Source organism: Crassostrea angulata, chromosome 2, assembly GCF_025612915.1.
Source record: "Crassostrea angulata isolate pt1a10 chromosome 2, ASM2561291v2, whole genome shotgun sequence".
Lineage (NCBI taxonomy): Eukaryota > Metazoa > Mollusca > Bivalvia > Ostreida > Ostreidae > Magallana > Magallana angulata.
In genome coordinates, this window is record NC_069112.1 from 55,389,994 (window position 1) to 55,398,518 (window position 8,525).

General features: G+C 33.1%; 1 pseudogene; it reads left to right on the forward strand.

Annotated features, from left to right (window-relative positions):
* The first annotated feature begins 2,517 nt into the window (after positions 1-2,517).
* Positions 2,518-4,565, forward strand: LOC128171604 (uncharacterized; annotated as a pseudogene).
* The last annotated feature ends 3,960 nt before the right edge of the window (positions 4,566-8,525 follow it).

Sequence of the window (8,525 nt, forward strand, 5' to 3'; positions counted from 1 at the left end):
GAATTTTATCTGAGCATAACATTTGCGTAGAAATATTAATGTGCTTCTCTGCTGCTAAGAATGTTAGTAACGAAAAGGCTCTTGCCAACGTTGCGTGATTTCCTTGCCTGCTATTATTTATTTTTCATTATGTGCTAATCAACTTGTATATAATGAGGATAAATGTTGTTTCTTTTTCTTTAAAAATCATAGAAATATTATATTAATTTGTTACTTATCAGAAATGAATGAAGAAAACAATTTTTAGATTATTTCATTATTTTAAAGAGAGCTAAAAGTACTTTTCTTTATCATTCCATTATCAAAAAAAAAAAGCTTTAAGGTGGCTATAGTCCTTAAATTTTTTACAAGTCCATATGTTTTTTTCATGGAATGTGCCTTTTGAGTTAAAACAGCTCATATTTTGATCTAACATTATATTGATTAAATGTATATATACGGGCAAATGCTCAAATTTATTTTATATTTGTCACAAGGTGAATTTTTCATTGATTCAATATATATATATATATATATATATATATATATATATATATATATATATATATATATATATATATATATATATATATATAATGTACTCATATTCATATATCATTTTCATCATCGTCTATAAACATAGTGAATAACAGATTACTGGAATTTACTACGTTTCCACATTTCATTCATATTCAGGTTGTTTTTCATTCATTGGTTGAGTTTGGAGTGTGAAAGGTCAAAGGTGTTTGGGTCATGTGAGAGTTATATGATTGGTTGATATTTAAGAAATAGTGAATGAGTGGTTTTACAAGTTTTACATTTAAGTGCGCATGCTGGCGCCAATTCCTAAATCTAACATAATTCACCCCCAGACAGCTAAGAGAAAGGAAGCGTTTATCTCCTTCTCCATATTATATATTATCTATTTCATAATAGTTATATAAAATATCTGTTATTTCGGTAAGTTCATGCACCGCAGTTGCCTAAGTTATCTGTTAAAATGATTATTTTTTTAAAAAGATAAATTAATAATATTCAAACATCTTCAAATATATTTAATGCGTGAAACTTAGTTGTGTGATTGTGTATTTTATTATATTAATTTCAGTAATAATTGTTACAGATCACCATCAAATCTATATATTGAAAAATATATAAAATACAAGAACCCAACAGCTAGCTGAGTTGCTTTTTTTTTATCAACAACAACGATTTGCATAATCATCAAATAGCGGCTGTGACAATGGCGTCCACTTTGTGTTTTCAATATGAATGGTGATTCGAATTTATAGCGGTGGAGAAATCATTCATCTCTTTTTTTAGTCCCCCAACGGTGTTCACCCGAGGGGACTATAGCTTTCCTCTGCGTCCGTGAGTCCGTCTGTCCGTCCGTCTGTCTGTCCCACTTCAGTTTTCCACACTTTTTTTCTTTATGCCTTTGAGGAATAATATGAAATTTGCTGAAAAGCTTTAAAATGTCAAACTACAGATCAAGTTTACACTTTTGTAGCGTCTGGTTGACATATTTTCAGAAAATTAATTTTTTATATTCCAAATTTTTTATATTTAATGTTCGGGTTCGATATTCTGCATAACAGTGCATTGTTTCCACAATTTCCACGAACCGGTAGGGGACGTGTATTGCTTATGCAATACTCTCAGAATGCTTGTCCATTCTTGTTAACATGTGTTTTCATTATTTCCATCGCCAACTGATTTGTTTTGAATACTGTGAGCTCTACTAATCAACCTCCGGCGACAGAAGTTAGCCGTAAAACCCGGTGTTTCCATATTTGCATAAGTGTAATGTCACCGTCGTGCTAGAACTGCATTCTTACTTTCATTTTCGCCTTTTCGGATATTCTCACCGCTGGAAACCGTTTTACATGGTATCGCTGGATTGTGTAACTGTGTGATGTTTATCTCAGGAGTATGTGGCTTTATGTAACTATTATTTATATATCAAAATATTGTCATTTTTATTCGTTTGTATCCATTGATTTGCTTATTACTAAGTGCATGGAAAGAAAGGTGGTTGAAAGTCGAAACAAAGTTAAACCTATTCTCTAAACACATCGATAAATTGTAGGAAGTAACGCTTTTGACATTTATCTAACAACCCAGCATGTCGCTAACAAGTTGCACCAATAATAAACATAGTTAGTTTGGAAATACATTGTAAGACAGAGGAAATTCGAGTGAGCAGGTGCGTGGTGTGAGATAGGGGTATTATTTAGTTCGGTTGGAAGAGTTATCTTGTGGTTAATTGTGAATTTATTCAGTATTAATTAATATCATCAAGAAATCATATCATCAACATTAACATCTCTTGATTAATTAGTTTATTAATTGCAGATGATTTATTGTTTACATGATTTTGAAATTTTATAGACAGCTGATCCAAAGCAAATAATACAATAATTTCTTGCAGGATTTTCTTAAGGGAGAGAAAAAATTTCCAGAGTAACAGCTGTATTTAGAACTTGATTATATACTGTGTTTAATTTTGTCTAACAAATATTTGCTTTTGTTTCAGACATGAGCAACAGTTAATTATTGAAATATTTAAAAAGACCTCTGGAATTTAAATCTTTAGTTAGTAGACCAGTATTAATTAGTGATAGCAAAGGTGTTTATTTAAAGAGACACTTAGATTTATTGAAAAAGAATAGAATTTTTGTGCAGTTTGAATGTAGACCAGGTGCTCGTTTCGCAGATTTCTATCCGTGGCTTAAGAAAAACTTGTCAAATCTAGTACAACAACATGGCCGGATAACACTTTATATTTGGTTGGGGACATGTAATGCAACTCAGAAGTCTGGAAGATATATTGACCTAAGGTATGTAGATTCCACCTTGTGTGTAAAGAATATTGTTCAATATATTGATTTATTTGTTTCATTTATTGGTCAGTTTAAAGAAGGCGTTTCAATATTTTTGGAGATTCCCCCATATTATATTGTGGAGTGGAATAGAGCTAAAGGTCATAGTGATCCCCAATTTTTCAAAGAAAAAGACAAAAAATTGAATGAAACCATTGGCATCCTGAAGGACTATATCAGAGATGTTAATTCAGTTTGTCTTGTAACTGGTCCTAGATTTAAGCTTGACCTATTAAAATACAGGAAAGAGAAAGGCAGGTGTCAACGAGTATCTTAAAATTTTCAGTTACATGTAGACGATATTCATCCATGTTCTATGTTAGCAAGAGTGTGGTTGAAAAGGCTCATTGAATGTATTTTTATTCACTCATCTTAATGTTTAATTAGTTATTGATATATGTTTAATTGGTACTTATTTAACTTGAGACAGGTCTCTGTTGGTAGGGACAGACCCAATCACAGGAACTATACTTGTTTCAGGAAAATTATACAATAGATTTTATTGCTTGAAATACATGTTGCACTGCTAGGTCAGTATTGGAAGGGACTGACCCAATCATACAAAACATACCTAGACAGTTGTATACTGTATGCACTAATTTGTAATTAGATTTTACAATAGTTTTAAGTATGTCAGAATCAGAGGAGAAGGGGGATTCTATTGAACATCATATCAGTGAGGTAAGCAAAGACCCTAATTACAAAGTACTCACAAAAGAGGAATATGAAGTACTGTTAAATGCAAGTGTAAAGAAAGAACATAAAACAAGTACCCCTTTTGGAGCCCTATTGAATGCAGGTTTGAATAATAAAGCAAGTTCTCCTTTAAAAAAGGCTTGCACTACATTTTCATTTTCACCCATAACAAAACTTTTAAAGCCAGCTGAAGAACCTGAAACCCCAAGTACTGGTAATGTATCAATGTTATCAGGAAACCAATATACTGTTCCAAAGTTACCAACATTTAGTGGAACAGATGAACCACAAAAAGGTGAGGTAAAGTGTGAAGTCTGGAATTTTGAAGTAAAATGTTTGCAAAATTCAGGTCAATACCAAGAGCATATTTTACTCCAAGCAGTGAGAAAGTCTCTGAAAGTTTTAGCTAGAGGTATGTTAGTGTCTGTAGGTGATAAGGATTCTCTTGAGGACATAATGAAAAAAGTGGATACATTTTTTGGTAATGTTGCTTCAGGTGAAACCCTTATGCAGTCATTTTACAATGATAGGCAGAAAAAAGGGGATTCCATAGTTGTGTATGCTTCAAGGTTAGAAGACACTTTGTCTAAAGCCATTACTCTTGGTCATATAGAAACAGTGGCAAGAGATGGTATGCTCAGAAGTAAATTTTGGACTGGTTTATTTAGTCAACAATTGAAACAAAGTTCAAGACATTTGTTTGACTCAATTAAGAATTTTGAATATCTTTTTAGGGAAAGAAGGAAGATACAGGAGGAGATAACATCCCACAGAAGTATTGGATACGCAAAGTCATCAAAGCAAGCATTTATACATGCAGAGAGAGCAGAGGCCTCTCCGACATCAACTGATCTTCAGAAAGAATTGCAAACAATTACAAGAACTACGGAAAGGTTAGAACAGAAAATTGATAATAATTCAAAGAGTTTTTAACAATTGAACAGTCGAGTGTTTCAGTTTGAAAACAACTTACAGAGATAACAAAATGTTTACTCGAATAGAGGTTCATTTACAAGGGGTCGATTTAACAACAATTCGTACAGAGTATTCGGAAGATGACGAGGCCAAGGTCAAGACAGGGGTCATTACAAAACAGATCAAGGTATTCAAAATTCAAAAAAAATAACAACCTTTTCCGTTGAAGGGCAAATGGAGGAGGAAAAAGATAAGATGTTAAAGATAGCCCTATTCAGAATATGTCATCAGAAAATTTGTTATCAAGAATGGTTGGCCATCCAAATGAAAGTAAAATATTCATGAATGGTTTAGAAACAAGAGCTTTGATTGATACAGGATCAATGGTCACTTGCTTGTCAAAGAAATTTTATCAGTCTCTACAATGTAAACCTAAACTTCATGATATTCAGGATTTTGAACTTAAGGTATATAATGCAGATGGTAATTCCTTGCCATTTTCTGGCTTTGTAGAGGTTTAACTACAAATTCCATTTTTGTCAATGAACCCAATTTATGTACCTGTTCTTGTCTAATCATTTTACCAAATATGCAAAGGCAGTACCAGCTAAAAACCAACTAGCAAAAACAACAGCTAAAGTTCTGTTTGGAAATTGTGTTTGTCATTATAGTTTTCCTGAAAGACTACATTCGGACCAGGGGAGAAATTTCGACAGTAAGGTAATCAAAGAATTTTGTGAAATAAGTGTCAACAGTAAAAGCAGGACAGTACCTTATTATCCAATGGGTAATGGTCTTGTTGAGAGATTCAACACTGATTAAAATGTTAGGGACATTGGAGAATTACAAAAAGGAAGATTGGAAATCTTACGTACTTCCTTTAGTACATGCCTACAATGCCAACAGGATTCAGTCCAAATTATTTAATGTTTGGTTGGCATCCAAAGTTGGCTATAGATGCAATTTTAAATTTGGACAATTCAGACGTATCAGGAAAACCTATCAGTCATTTGAATTATGCTGAAAAACTTAAGAAAAGGTTACAATATACCTAAAAAGTTGCAAGATCCAGAAAAAAATAGTTTGACAAAAAGAAAATTCTGACTACAAAGTTGGAAATTGGAGACAGGGTGTTGGTAATGTTATTTGCTAAAACAGGAAAGTGTAACCTTTCTGATAAATGGGAAAAAGACCCATATGTAGTTAAAGATATCCGTAATGAAGATAATCCTGTGTACCCATATGTAGTTTAAGATATCCCTAATGAAGATATTCCTGTGTACAAGGCACATACAGCCTCAGGGAAAGGCCCTACAAGGTTACTTCACAGAAATTTATTATTACCATTTATGTTTATTTCAGAGACTGAAGAAGTCCTGAGAAATCCCCATTGATACCAATGAGAGAGACTAGAATGAAGAGGGAAACAGAAACAGTGAATCAGACTCAGAGCAAGGGATAATTATACCAAAACGGTCATTTTCACATCGAAAGAATAATGCCGTGAGCACGTCAGGTGCAAATCACAATACTGGCCTCAATATTCCAATTGAGCATATGAGATCAGGTGATTATAGCGCATTATCAACCGATTCGTTCAATGTAGGTAATGATGTTGGTAGACAAAATCAACAGTTAGATTCATTTTCTTCTGTTAAACCTGAATCATTAATTCAGAGTAACAACTCTAACACAATTTCGGGTTTCGATTTGACAGATGTTAATCAAAGTCAGCCATGAGATCGTTAAACTAGTCTGTCTACTGCACAACCAAGACGCTCTACTCGAGTGCGAAAGCCACCAAATAAAGATGATGAATGGGTAATGGGTGATTTAAATGGTCACGTTTGGTATGTTGAGGTGGGGGCGAATTTCAAAGGAATATTCTAAAGATATTAGTGTATTATAGTTTTATGATCTTGTATTTAGTAATGAACTATGTTAAGTTACTAAATCAATTTTATGATGATAATAATCATGTATTGTTTTCATAATGGTATGAATAATATATTTTTTTACTTCGATTATGCTCCTAGAATGATGATCATATAAAGCATTAAAACTCATGTTATTAATGTGTATATTATCTTCTTATTTACAGGAGAAGAAAACTGTGACGATCATCCCTGGGGTGAAGTTAATATATTTATCTAATATTCCTATTTTTATTTCAGATGTGATTAACTTTTATATTTGAAATGCCAGGAGACATTTTCGCTAAGAGGGGGAGAATGCCATAGGGTGATTTATCCATTGATTCAATATTTATTTCAATATATTGATATATATATATAATGTACTTATATTCATTTATCATTTTCATCATCGTCTATAAACATAGTGAATTACAGATCACTGGAAATTACTATGTTTCCACATTTCATTCATATTCATGGTGTTTTACATTCATTGGTTGAGTTTGGAGTGTGAAAGGTCAAAGGTGTTTGGGTCATGTGAGAGTTGTATGATTGGTTGATATTTAAGAAATAGTGAATGAGTAGTTTTACAAGTTTTACATTTAAGTGTGCATGCTTGGCGCCAATTCCTAAATCTAACACACTTCACCCCCAGACAGCCAAGAGAAAGGAAGACATTATCTCCCTTTCCATATTATTTCATCTATTTCATAATAGTAATATAAAATATTTGTCATTTCGATAAGTTCATTCACCGCAGTTGCCTAAGTTATCTGTTGAAATGATTAATTATTTAAAACATAAATTAATAATATTCAAACATCTTAAAATATATTTTATGCGTGAATCTTAGTTGTGAGAGTGTGTATTTTATTATAATAATTTCTGTAATAATTGTTACAGATCACCATCAATTCCATATATTGAAATGAAATATAAAATACAAGAACCCAACAGCTAGCTGAGTTGTTTATTTCATCAACAACAACGATTTGCGTAATCATCAAATAGCGGCTGTGACATATCTTTTCATTTTTGTTACCATATCTAAGAAGCGATAAATCAGTTTTTAAGTCAGTATGCCACTTTAATTTACTTTTTCATTGGCAGGTTTTGTGAAATTGCATGTAAGTACACATTTCAACACAGCATGGCTTCTCCTTATGTAGCACGGCAGTGTTCTAAATGCCTTGGGGACATGGAATTCATCTGTACTTCATGCAGATGTGATTTATGTTCCAGCTGTAAAGAGGAGCATGTGATTGATCTAAATACAATGGACCATGATGTGATGATTTTCCGCAGGAAAATTACCCCCCAACCGATTGAAGAGAACTGTGCTGCACATACTGATAATGTTTATGATAAGTATTGTGAAACTTGTAAATTGCCCATGTGTTCCGTTTGCTCTGAACACACAGAACACAAGAAAATAGATCTTCAAACCGTATATGATTCACAAGACCAGCGACTCAGAAAAGCTATTCACGTCGTAAGGGGCAAGATTCACTTATACGAAAGTGTTCTTCTGACCGGCATCAAAGCTGATGTGAAAACCTGCCAAAAAGAAGTATGCAAGGTTGATGCGAGTCTTATTTTGAATGCCACACGGCTTAAGGATATCGTTGATAAAGTTGTATGTGACGTTGAACTCAAACACAAGTGTTTTGTACAAAATCTGAAAAGACACAAACATATATTTAGTTTGGTGTGTTCTGAACATTTATTTGAACAGTCAGCAAAAAATCCTGTAAAATTCCTCTTATCAAAATCTGCCTTTGGAATATTTAAAGAAAGGTACGGATGTGCAAAACATGCCAATCCGAGTGTAACTGAAAGACTGAAAGCAAAGGGCGTGACGATGTTATTGAGCGATATAAAAGTCACAAGCGGCAAAAACGACCTATTGAAATTGAACCAAAGCTGATGCCTGCCCCTCTGTTGCAAAAGTCTTTTTTGGCAAAAGATGTTGACTTTTGTTCCCACATGGCTTTTGTGTCGTCAGATAGGATATGGATAGGATGTAAAAACAATATTTACTTGACAGACACAAACGGCGACACACTTTTTCATCAAGAGGGACCAGAACATGAGTTTTCTTTCTTTAACCCAACTGCGTATTTTACAATTACCAATG